The sequence below is a fragment of the Nematostella vectensis genome, chromosome 15 (assembly GCF_932526225.1).
Source record: "Nematostella vectensis chromosome 15, jaNemVect1.1, whole genome shotgun sequence".
NCBI lineage: Eukaryota > Metazoa > Cnidaria > Anthozoa > Actiniaria > Edwardsiidae > Nematostella > Nematostella vectensis.
In genome coordinates this window covers 2,207,175-2,220,174 of record NC_064048.1, presented here as the reverse complement: position 1 = coordinate 2,220,174, position 13,000 = coordinate 2,207,175, and the positions used below count along the sequence as shown (strand labels likewise).

The following is a 13,000-nucleotide window of genomic DNA, read 5'->3' as shown; positions in this document are numbered from 1 at the left end:
TGCGATGGAGTACTTTTAAAGGAGTAATTTGAACTCCTTTATTGGAGTAAAACCTACTCCACTGAGAAGTATTTTTTTTGTTTACTCCCTTAACGGAGTAAGTTTTACTCTACTGAGAATTAGTATCGAATGTTTATTAGAAAAAGAGTAATTTTCACTCTTGTTGATCAAATAATGGAGTAAAAAGTACTCTTTTCTGGGAGGTAATTTTAGCAGAGTAAAAGCTACTCCAACTATCTGAAGTGAAAAGAGTTATTTTTACTCCAGATGGTTAAGAAATGGAGTAAAAAAGTACTCCTTTGAGGGGGTAGGCTTTGAAGAATAAAAACTACTCCAGCCATCTCGTGTTGAAAGAGTAATTTTTACTCCAGCTGTATCTTTTTAGAGCAGTAACAAACCACTCCAAATATATAAAATAAAGGGAGTTGTTTTTTTTACTCTGAATTAGCTGAATTTAAAAAGGAAAACGATAGTCTTTATTATATAAGACAAAAGATAAAAATAATAATTTATCGTATCGTAAAAAAGGGAGTAAAAAATTACTCCAAAAAGGGAGTCATTTTGTACCTCGGTTTTTTACGCACTTTTTGGACTTTTTTAGTTTCTCTGAAACTAACAGTGTGACGCCTGAGCACCTGCTATAAGTTATTGCAGCAAAAATTGTGTTGATATTTCAAGGTGCATAACCCCCGTTTTTGCTTATGCTTTATAGTTTTGTCTACAAATAGCACGTCTATTGAGAACCAAAAGTGGACCTTTGTCCGTTGTGTGTGTGCTGGTGTTTTTTTTTCTAAAATACAGTACATACATAAAGCTGTTAAAGTTGTTATAGAAAAATAATATTGTGTATGTTTGTTTCAGTTTTGTTATGTTGAGACACTTGTTAGTAATTTTGTCCTGGATACCTTATTTCAAATGACTATTATTTTTCAAACATTTTTTCAACTTATATTTTTGTTATTTCTTAAACTGAATTGTTTAATTAAATGTTTTGTCAAATTCATAATAACGTCTTTTCCTTGGTGTTTCTAAATTACTCTAATTTCTCCAGTATTAACCCCTGAAGTAGGTGAAGTTTAAACGGCCATTTTGTAAAAACAGGGGGGAGAGGGTTGAAATCATCCCTTTAGTTACCCAATTAGTAGGGGGAAATAACAAGATAGGGAGTAAAAATTGACTCCCATTTTGAGGGTGAATTGTACTCTTTTAATGGAGTAACTACAAGCAACCTAGTAAATTACTCCCTTTAGTTACTCCCCCGGAGAGAGTAGGAAAAAAAGGAGTAAAAAATAACTCCATTTTGAGGGTTAATTGTACTCCTTTAATGGAGTAATAGCAAGCAACCTAGTAAATCACTCCCTTAAGTTACTCCCCTACAGGGGTAAAATCTACTCCCTTGAGAGAGTAGAAAAAAGGTTTTTTACTCACTTTTTGGACTTTTTTAGTTTCTCTGAAACTAACAGTGTGACGCCTGAGCACCTGCTATAAGTTATTGCAGCAAAAATTGTGTTGATATTTCAAGGTGCATAACCCCCGTTTTTGCTTATGCTTTATAGTTTTGTCTACAAATAGCACGTCTACACTGTTAGTTTCAGGGAGTTATTTTTACTCCACTCAGAGAGGAAAAACTACTCTTTGCGATGGAGTACTTTTAAAGGAGTAATTTGAACTCCTTTATTGGAGTAAAACCTACTCCACTGAGGAGTATTTTTTTTTGTTTACTCCCTTAACGGAGTAAGTTTTACTCTACTGAGAATTAGTATCGGATGTTTATTAGAAAAAGAGTAATTTTCACTCTTGTTGATCAAATAATGGAGTAAAAAGTACTCTTTTCTGGGAGGTAATTTTAGCAGAGTAAAAGCTACTCCAACTATCTGAAGTGAAAAGAGTTATTTTTACTCCAGATGGTCAAGAAATGGAGTAAAAAAGTTCTCCTTTGAGGGGGTAGGTTTTGAAGAATAAAAACTACTCCAGCCATCTCGTGTTAAAAGAGTAGTTTTTACTCCAGCTGTATCTTTTTAGAGCAGTAACAAAACACTCCAAATATATAAATAAAGGGAGTTGTTTTTTTTACTCTGAATTAGCTGAATTTAAGAAGGAAAACGATAGTCTTTATTATATAAGACAAAAGATAAAAATAATAATTTATCGTATCGTAAAAAAGGGAGTAAAAAATTACTCCAAAAAGGGAGTCATTTTGTACCTCGGTTTTTTACTCACTTTTTGGACTTTTTTAGTTTCTCTGAAACTAACAGTGTGACGCCTGAGCACCTGCTATAAGTTATTGCAGCAAAAATTGTGTTGATATTTCAAGGTGCATAACCCCCGTTTTTGCTTATGCTTTATAGTTTTGTCTACAAATGGCACGTCTATTGAGAACCAAAAGTGGACCTTTGTCCGTTGTGTGTGTGCTGGTGTTTTTTTTTCTAAAATACAGTACATACATAAAGCTGTTAAAGTTGTTATAGAAAAATAATATTGTGTATGTTTGTTTCAGTTTTGTTATGTTGAGACACTTGTTAGTAATTTTGTCCTGGATACCTTATTTCAAATGACTATTATTTTTCAAACATTTTTTCAACTTATATTTTTGTTATTTCTTAAACTGAATTGTTTAATTAAATGTTTTGTCAAATTCATAATAACGTCTTTTCCTTGGTGTTTCTAAATTACTCTAATTTCTCCAGTATTAACCCCTGAAGTAGGTGAAGTTTAAACGGCCATTTTGTAAAAACAGGGGGGAGAGGGTTGAAATCATCCCTTTAGTTACCCAATTAGTAGGGGGAAATAACAAGATAGGGAGTAAAAATTGACTCCCATTTTGAGGGTGAATTGTACTCTTTTAATGGAGTAACTACAAGCAACCTAGTAAATTACTCCCTTTAGTTACTCCCCCGGAGAGAGTAGGAAAAAAAGGAGTAAAAAATAACTCCATTTTGAGGGTTAATTGTACTCCTTTAATGGAGTAATAGCAAGCAACCTAGTAAATCACTCCCTTAAGTTACTCCCCTACAGGGGTAAAATCTACTCCCTTGAGAGAGTAGAAAAAAGATTTTTTACTCACTTTTTGGACTTTTTTAGTTTCTCTGAAACTAACAGTGTGACGCCTGAGCACCTGCTATAAGTTATTGCTTATTGCAGCAAAAATTGTGTTGATATTTCAAGGTGCATAACCCCCGTTTTTGCTTATGCTTTATAGTTTTGTCTACAAATAGCACGTCTATTGAGAACCAAAAGTGGACCTTTGTCCGTTGTGTGTGTGCTGGTGTTTTTTTTTTCTAAAATACAGTACATACTTCCCACCTCGACTTTATTTGTTGCTGATTTTACCGTAAGAACCAAATAGAATAGAAACAAAAAACGTTCTTGAAAAACCTCAAGACTAAGTAGAAAAAAAACAAGATCCAATTAACTGTTTTAAAAGGCTCATTTCATTTTAATTCCGGTCAACAAAAATACCAAATAGCATCAAATAAAAAAGCCTGTCAAAACTTGATAAAAAGTATATTTTAGATATACTGATACCTTGTGATGTTAAGGTTTTCTCTTATAAGCGCCTTAGTCTCTTCTCACTTGCCCTTAAACCAACCTCTCGTCGTGTTCCACTGGTATTCTTTTCTGCGGTCTCAGCTGTTCTGATACAAACTCTTCAGACTTTTCTTCTTTGATGGAACTTAAAAGAGTTTTTCTGCTTGGAGCAGTTTTGGCGTTTTTGTGGTACGGGCAACATCGATGGTTCAAAGAGAAGGAAAAGTTCCCTATCCAAGAAACTGCGAAGACTCAGGAAAGAATACCAGTGGAACACGACGAGAGGTTGGTGAGAGGGCAAGTGAGAAGTGACTAAGGCGCTTATACGAGAAAACCTTAACATCACAAGGTATCAGTATATCTAAAATATACTTTTTATCAAGTTTTGACAGGCTTTTTTATTTGATGCTATTTGGTATTTTTGTTGACCGGAATTAAAATGAAATGAGCCTTTTAAAACAGTTAATTGGATCTTGTTTTTTTTCTACTTAGTCTTGGGGTTTTTCAAGAACGTTTTTTGTTTCTATTCTATTTGGTTCTTACGGTAAAATCAGCAACAAATAAAGTCAAGGTGGGAAGTATGTACTGTATTTTAGAAAAAAAAAACACCAGCACACACACAACAGACAAAGGTCCACTTTTGGTTCTCAATAGACGTGCTATTTGTAGACAAAACTATAAAGCATAAGCAAAAACGTTGGTTATGCACCTTGAAATATCAACACAATTTTTGCTGCAATAACTTATAGCAGGTGCTCAGGCGTCACACTGTTAGTTTCAGAGAAACTAAAAAAGTCCAAAAAGTGAGTAAAAAACCTTTTTTCTACTCTCTCAAGGGAGTAGATTTTACCCCTGTAGGGGAGTAACTAAAGGGAGTGATTTACTAGGTTGCTTGCTATTACTCCATTAAAGGAGTACAATTAACCCTCAAAATGGAGTTATTTTTTACTCCTTTTTTTCCTACTCTCTTCGGGGGAGTAACTAAAGGGAGTAATTTACTAGGTTGCTTGTAGTTACTCCATTAAAAGAGTACAATTCACCCTCAAAATGGGAGTCAATTTTTACTCCCTATCTTGTTATTTCCCCCTACTAATTGGGTAACTAAAGGGATGATTTCAACCCTCTCCCCCCTGTTTTTACAAAATGGCCGTTTAAACTTCACCTACTTCAGGGGTTAATACTGGAGAAATTAGAGTAATTTAGAAACACCAAGGAAAAGACGTTATTATGAATTTGACAAAACATTTAATTAAACAATTCAGTTTAAGAAATAACAAAAATATAAGTTGAAAAAATGTTTGAAAAATAATAGTCATTTGAAATAAGGTATCCAGGACAAAATTACTAACAAGTGTCTCAACATAACAAAACTGAAACAAACATACACAATATTATTTTTCTATAACAACTTTAACAGCTTTATGTATGTACTGTATTTTAGAAAAAAAAAAACACCAGCACACACACAACGGACAAAGGTCCACTTTTGGTTCTCAATAGACGTGCTATTTGTAGACAAAACTATAAAGCATAAGCAAAAACGGGTGTTATGCACCTTGAAATATCAACACAATTTTTGCTGCAATAACTTATAGCAGGTGCTCAGGCGTCACACTGTTAGTTTCAGAGAAACTAAAAAAGTCCAAAAAGTGAGTAAAAAACCGAGGTACAAAATGACTCCCTTTTTGGAGTAATTTTTTACTCCCTTTTTTCTACTCTCTCAAGGGAGTAGATTTTACCCCTGTAGGGGAGTAACTAAAGGGAGTGATTTACTAGGTTGCTTGCTATTACTCCATTAAAGGAGTACAATTTACCCTCAAAATGGAGTTATTTTTTACTCCTTTTTTTCCTACTCTCTCCAGGGGAGTAACTAAAGGGAGTAATTTTCTAGGTTGCTTGCTATTACTCCATTAAAGGAGTACAATTAACCCTCAAAATGGAGTTATTTTTTACTCCTTTTTTTCCTACTCTCTCCGGGGGAGTAACTAAAGGGAGTAATTTACTAGGTTGCTTGCTATTACTCCATTAAAGGAGTACAATTAACCCTCAAAATGGAGTTATTTTTTACTCCTTTTTTTCCTACTCTCTCCGGGGGAGTAACTAAAGGGAGTAATTTACTAGGTTGCTTGTAGTTACTCCATTAAAGGAGTACAATTCACCCTCAAAATGGGAGTCAATTTTTACTCCCTATCTTGTTATTTCCCCCTACTAATTGGGTAACTAAAGGGATGATTTCAACCCTCTCCCCCCTGTTTTTACAAAATGGCCGTTTAAACTTCACCTACTTCAGGGGTTAATACTGGAGAAATTAGAGTAATTTAGAAACACCAAGGAAAAGACGTTATTATGAATTTGACAAATCATTTAATTAAACAATTCAGTTTAAGAAATAACAATAATATAAGTTGAAAAAATGTTTGAAAAATAATAGTCATTTGAAATAAGGTATCCAGGACAAAATTACTAACAAGTGTCTCAACATAATAAAACTGAAACAAACATACACAATATTATTTTTTCTATAACAACTTTAACAGCTTTTGAACATTACCCTTTTTGGCGTCATTACGGTTTTCCAAAAGAACTGCCTCCTCCTCCATCTTTGTATATTCAGATAAGAAGCTAGAAGCCTAATCCCTCTATATGCACCATTTAAATTTGAACCTGGTAGGCTAGCTTGAAAAGATAACTAGGTTTTTCATATGCAGGGTTTACTGTGATCAGAATATACGGACAAAAACCAACTACAGTAACATTAGATATTCAAAATAAATATCTGGACAAATTTTAGGTGCAAGACTGATTACTAGGTTTTTACTAAGCTAAGTTATTCAATTTTGTGCTTCAAGTAACAGTTTATAAAGCATAGGCGCTTTAGATGTAAGTACAGTGATTAGTGAATAACTTAATTTACAAAGTTTTTATTCGTTTCTTGCGATTTACGCATTGGTACATTCCTTATACCTCAAACTTCTTTCTTTTCTGGCTTTGCAACTCGAGCACATTTTACTATCGTTATCATAATGTCCTGCGAAGATAATAAGAGAAACACATAAGAAGGTAGTATTGCTTTGGAAGATAACAAAGAATCACAAAACATATCAGTCTAGTTCGAGATATCCGCTCACGAACGATGATTTGATGGGGTTGATGCTGAAGTTGGTCGCAAAAATCACATTTACTATTGAACCTATCACATTATAAAGCCCATTACACACTAACCTTTAACTTCAATCCATGTTCTGCCATCAAATCCTTAAAAAAGGGGAATTACGCGTAGAAAAGACGGGAATAAACGGCTATGATATTTTGGACGAGGTTGCACCTGTTAAAACTATGAGAGTGCGTGACAAAGACGTGCCGTATATGACTACAGGTTGGAAAAGCGCTATTCGAGCAAAGCGCAAGGCTAATGCAAAATACCTTAAAGATAAAACTCCTGAAAATTGGGAACTCAGACGCAGGGCTAGGAATGAAGCGACACAGCAGAGGAGAAAAGCGATAAAGGAGTATTGGAGACTTAAAACTGCGGAATTGAAGGAAAACCCTAAAGAGTTCTTTTGAACGAAAATGGTGAAGTTATCAAAGATCAAAAACAAGTTGCTGAAGTTTTCGTGGAGCATTTCGCATCCATAGCTGATGGAATTGGAGGTGATGCTGTCAAATGCAAGAATGTGGAGGATTTCGAGAATCATCCTAGTGTTTTAAGAATCAAACAAAAAAATTTGGAAGAAAGTACTATTTGCATAAAACCAGTCACACAGGGTCAAGTTTCTGGAGCACTTGGGGCTCTAAACATCAGGAAAGCAACTGGAAGTGACCAAATTCCCTCTAAATTACTTAAGATTGGTGCGGAAGAGTTGGCGAGGCCACTCGCCACTCTATATAACTCTTGTATTACTGCAGGCGCTTGGCCTAGTGCTTGGAAGAGGGGAGATTGGATACCAGTATATAAAAAAGACGATAAGCTCTCAAAAGAGAATTATCGACCAGTCACTATCTTGTCCTGTGTAAACAAAGTACTTGAGAAACTGGTTAGTGTACAACTCGCCACGAGTTTCGACTCCCTTATGTACGTGAACTCTAGCGCATATCGAAAACAATACAGCTGCGAAACAACTTTGATCAATCTCACGGAAAGGTGGAAAATGGCAAGGGATGAGAGACTTTCAGTGAACATTCTATCAACAGATATGTCAAAGGCATTTGACTCGATGCATCCCCCCTTACTACTCAGTAAATTGAAAGCCTATGGAGCTCAGGATACATGTCTGCGACTTCTTGAGAGTTATCTCTCAGACAGAAGAAATCGTGTTAGAATGGGAAAGGATCTAAGTTCTTACAGCACGGTCAACCGAGGCTGTCCTCAGGGTTCGGCCCTAGGACCATTGCTCTGGAATATTTTTCAGAATGACCTCCCAATGAGTGTCAATACGGAGTTATCAATGTACGCCGACGATCATCAAATTTACCATTGCGGTCAGGATCCGGGAGTGGTCACAGCAAAGCTCAGTGCAAGTGCCGAACTCGCGACTGCGTGGTACGAGTCCAATTTGTTGGCTGGTAACCTCAAGAAATACCAAACACTAAGCATCGGTTATGGTAAAAAGGCAAACGCCTCCGTGGACTCGATCTCACGCATTTCTATCAACAACCAGGAAATACGGTCAGCGGACTCCCTAAAGCTACTAGGAGTTACAATAGACTCTCAACTCAATTTCTCGGAGCATATAAGCATAGCATGTAAAAATGCTGGCAGAAGAATCGGTGTGCTGATGAGACTCAGGAACTTGATACCTACAAACGCTAAACTAGTTCTCTATAAATCTGCTGTGTTGCCTTATTTGACATACTGCCACTTGACCTGGCATTTTTGTAAGGCAAGCGATAGTAGGAAGCTTGAGCGTTTACAGGAACGTGCCTTAAGAGCTGTTTTTAAAGACTGGAAATGCACTTACCACGAACTATTAATAAAGGCTAATTTATCTACTCTACGTAATCGTAGACTGCAAGACATTTGCATCTTAATGTACAAAGTTAAAAATGGCCTTTGTCCATCTGGGATTAGTGATTTGTTTTCTAAAAAAACACGAACTATAATTTAAGATTGTCCGATTTTGTTATTCCAAGATTTCATACAGTCACTTACGGGAAACATTCCCTAAGATATATGGGGGCTAAACTATGGAATAGCCTACCTAGGGCAGAAAGATCAATTGACAGTTTAAAAAGTTTTAAAGTGACTATGAGAAAAAAGGATTTCGAATTTATAGAAAATTGTAAGGGCTGTACCCTATGTTCCGCATGATAATTTTTAAATCTAGTCATTTTTTTCTTCATAATTTTATATAGATTACAATCAATTTACATGTATTTATATATATATATATATTTATTTAGCTTTATCAGTAAGAATCTACAATTTTAAATTTTTAATAATCAGTATAATTTTTATAATTTTATCTTTTTTTGTGTCCCCCAATTAGTAGGGGTTTTATCCCCGGCTAGAGGTTGTTTATGACACTTTAATAAAGTTTCTATCTATCTATCTATCTATCCGTTTGGAGGCTGTGATAATGGCTTTCGTTCGACCGTTATGATTTTGTGCCTTGGGCCCAAGCCCCTCTCGGCCACTAAAGGGACGCCCGGTACATTTTGGTTTTACGGGCCCTGGTGAGCCGTCTTCTATCTGCAAAGCGGGACTTTTTTTTTTTATAATCTCAAGTAGCATTTCTATTAGAAACAATATATATTATTTTATAATGTTCAAATAGTATCTAAGAATTTTATATTATTATCACCCTACCTATCTTTCTTCTCAATGCAGTACTGATTATTCTTAGCGAATTCTGAAAGTACACCACATAAAACTCATGTTCGAGTCCAATGCCTGTCTTTGATTACATTTCCTATTGTTGTAGTATAGCTGACAATATATGCAAGTATGGTGAGGCCTGTTCTTGTATTGAAAATGTTCTTTTACGATTTCCTAAGAATTTCCTAAGAGCTCCTAAATTGTAGAATGCTTCAAATCTTCTTCCTAAGATTTTCTTATCCAAATTATTCCGATTTTCTGGTCTACTGCTTATACTAGAAAATCCTAGGAATTTTTAGGATGTTTAATCATATTTTGTTGTTTTGATCGAACTTAGGAAATCTTAGGAAACTCCTAGGCACAGGGTAGAGTTTTTTTGTCTCAATACCAATAAATACGATAAATTATTATTTTTATCTTTTGTCTTATATAATAAAGACTATCGTTTTCCTTCTTAAATTCAGCTAATTCAGAGTAAAAAAACAACTCCCTTTATTTTATATATTTGGAGTGGTTTGTTACTGCTCTAAAAAGATATAGCTGGAGTAAAAACTACTCTTTCAACACGAGATGGCTGGAGTAGTTTTTATTCTTCAAAACCTACCCCCTCAAAGGAGTACTTTTTTACTCCATTTCTTGACCATCTGGAGTAAAAATAACTCTTTTCACTTCAGATAGTTGGAGTAGCTTTTACTCTGCTAAAATTACCTCCCAGAAAAGAGTACTTTTTACTCCATTATTTGATCAACAAGAGTGAAAATTACTCTTTTCCTAATAAACATTCGATACTAATTCTCAGCAGAGTAAAACTTACTCTGTTAAGGGAGTAAACAAAAAAAATACTCCTCAGTGGAGTAGGTTTTACTCCAATAAAGGAGTTCAAATTACTCCTGAGATTAATTAGCTGAGATTAAAATAATATTGAGAGCACATATCCTGGTTGCCTCCTGTGGTGTTGTTGTGTTTCTGCGCTGTTTATTTTTCGCGCTGCAGGCGATACTTGGTTAAAATTTTGTAGTGTTTTTCGGGTCAAGCCGAGAAAAATAAGGAAAAATCCATAAAATATTTAATAATTGTTCGATTTTAAAAAGAAACACATTTTTGTAATCAGGAGACAAATATAAGTCTATAGACAAATTATTGAAAAATCATTTTTTTGAGTATTGCATTTCATCTTTAATGGATTAACGGAGCGCTAAGAACGTTTCCTGTTTCAATGCTATTTGGTTCTTCCGGTTTAATCGTAGCATCAACATAGCGCATACCTCATACATAATCAATTTTTTATTGTTATGGCTGAGTAGGCTAAGTATGCAGTTCAGTCATGATCACGTTAAGTCATTCTGTGTTACACGGAGGTTTGGATTGGTTAGAATATTGACGTCAGAGTCAATAGCGGCCGTGGTATGCGAACTTTTTTCTTTCTTAGATTATATATAAACCTCATCTGTCGCTGGTTCTCGCAACTAGCGAGAAATGGTTATTTTATTAATGAGTCGAAAGAGAATAATCAAAAAGTGCAAGTAGTGCGTTAACGTTGTAAGAGCTGCGTACTGACCCGTACAAATAGCTCAGGTCTCAGCTGTTCTGGATGTTCTTTGATGGAACTCAAAAGAGTTTTTCTGCTTGGCGCAGTTTTGGCGTTTTTGTGGTACGGGCACCATCGATGGTTCAAAGAGAAGGAAAAGTTCCCTATCCAAGAAACTGCGAAGACTCAGGAAAGAATACCAGTGGAACACGACGAGAGGTTGGTTTAAGGGCAAGTGAGAAGAGACTAAGGCGCTTATACGAGAAAACCTTAACATCCCAAGGTATCAGTATATCTAAAATATACTTTTTATCAAGTTTTGACAGGCTTTTTTATTTGATGCTATTTGGTATTTTTGTTGACCGGAATTAAAATGAAATGAGCCTTTTAGAACAGTTAATTGGATCTTGTTTTTTGTCTACTTAGTCTTGGGGTTTTTCAAGAACGTTTTTTGTTTCTATTCTATTTGGTTCTTACGGTAAAATCAGCGTGACGCAAATGCGTCACGGGGGTTATGCACCTTGAAATATCAACACAATATTTGCTGCAAGAACTTATAGCAGGAGCGGCTAATAAATATTTGTATCATATAAATGTCATGGCGTTTTCTAGGATCAGGCCATTTTTAGACGCACGGATTAGCCAATCAGATCCACCACCTGGGCCATAAAAAATTCATAGATTGGCTACACTCCAAGGCTCAGAAATACGAGCGTCAACTGTTGGCCGATATGGTTATCACGCTAATTTTAGAAACAACGATCCCGCAAGAACTAGCCAATCAACGCAGGGGAAGTATTGGCATATCGTGGCGCCTGTTCTTCAAAAATGTCGGACGAGGGCAGCAAGTCAGCTAGTATTTCTAGTGTAGATTCGGATGATTCGCTACCTTACATTGTTCCGCATTCACGACAAAGTTTTGCAAAACACTTTCTTCACTCTGTTTCCAGAGGAGTTTTTGGAGTAGTTTTTTGCGGCCCGTGGAGGTTGTTTCCAAGTTTGTCCGCATTTTAGTCGCCAACGCACTTTCTCGGCGTACATGTTTTGTCTCAGAAGTTCAAAAACATTGCTTCTTGTGGTCGCTCTCCTCTGATTTGAATTCTGAAGTTCTTTTTCTAGACTTCATATGAACTTACGGGCATTCGTTCAAGTGTGAAAGGGCGATGTTCTGCTAAAGCGGCTAACTAATCCGGCATAACGAACTTTCGCCATTACTGGATATTGTGCGGACCAAATGGAAACAGATGCAAAGACGCGCGAGATTCCTGTTTCTAAAAATAGCATGATAACCAAATCGGCCGTCTCACCCATACAGTACTGGATAGTGACGCCCCTATTTATGAGCCCCTGCTAGACTATTACACAGAGGAAACGCGGTAAAGGGGAAGGGGGGTTGGGGTGTCAACCACGTTTCACGATAAAATGATGGCAAGGTATAATCTTTACTCGGAAATCGCGATTTTAAAGAACACAGATTCCGATTCCGACAGGTCAAATAGGTCTCTTTGCAGTGCTAAATAATAAACAATTAATTTCAAAGTAGTGTACGTTAGAGTGGTTTTCAAAATTCTGTGAAATACTATCTAGTTTAGTTAGTACTAATACACTTTTATGTCTTTGTTCTCTTTTGTTTTGGCTTGACTATTACACTTTGACAAGCACAATTTGTTGCACAGAATTTTGAAAACCACTCTAACTTGGGAGCAGGGTTTTTATGATAACCAGGGGATTCCCCAGCGCGGTGTTTATAATACATTCTTTTTCTTTAAGAAACTTTAAATGCGACAAAGCAACGATGCAAGCCTTAGAGGACTCAACGTCATCGTCATAATATATGGAACGATGTAGATATAGCACAAGCAACGATGCGAGCCTTAGAGAGCATTCAACGTCATCGTCATAATACATAGAACGATGTAGATTTTTTAATAGCATACATAGCACCTTGATTAAAAAAACAATTAAAAATTAAACAAACCGGATACAGTAAAAACCCGCGTATAAAACAAGTGGATTAAGAGCACCCAGGCCTGGTTTTAGGAAATAAAATACCATTTATATAAGAACACATTTAGCCTGAAAAATGAAAGTTCTTATATTGAAAAATACCAAATATCCATACACTGCTT

At 35.8% G+C, this 13,000-nt stretch overlaps 2 long non-coding RNA genes across 2 annotated transcripts; one reads left to right on the top strand and one right to left on the bottom strand.

Annotated features, from left to right (window-relative positions):
• Positions 1–6,048: 6,048 nt before the first annotated feature.
• Positions 6,049–6,831, bottom strand: LOC125560724. Its single transcript, XR_007306834.1, has 2 exons — positions 6,751–6,831; positions 6,049–6,556 (listed from the first exon to the last, which is right to left on the bottom strand). It is a non-coding gene; the product is annotated as an uncharacterized LOC125560724 (long non-coding RNA).
• Positions 6,832–10,653: 3,822 nt separating this feature from the next.
• On the top strand, positions 10,654–12,939 carry LOC125560770. Its single transcript, XR_007306851.1, has 2 exons — positions 10,654–11,154; positions 12,642–12,939. It is a non-coding gene; the product is annotated as an uncharacterized LOC125560770 (long non-coding RNA).
• Positions 12,940–13,000: the final 61 nt, after the last annotated feature.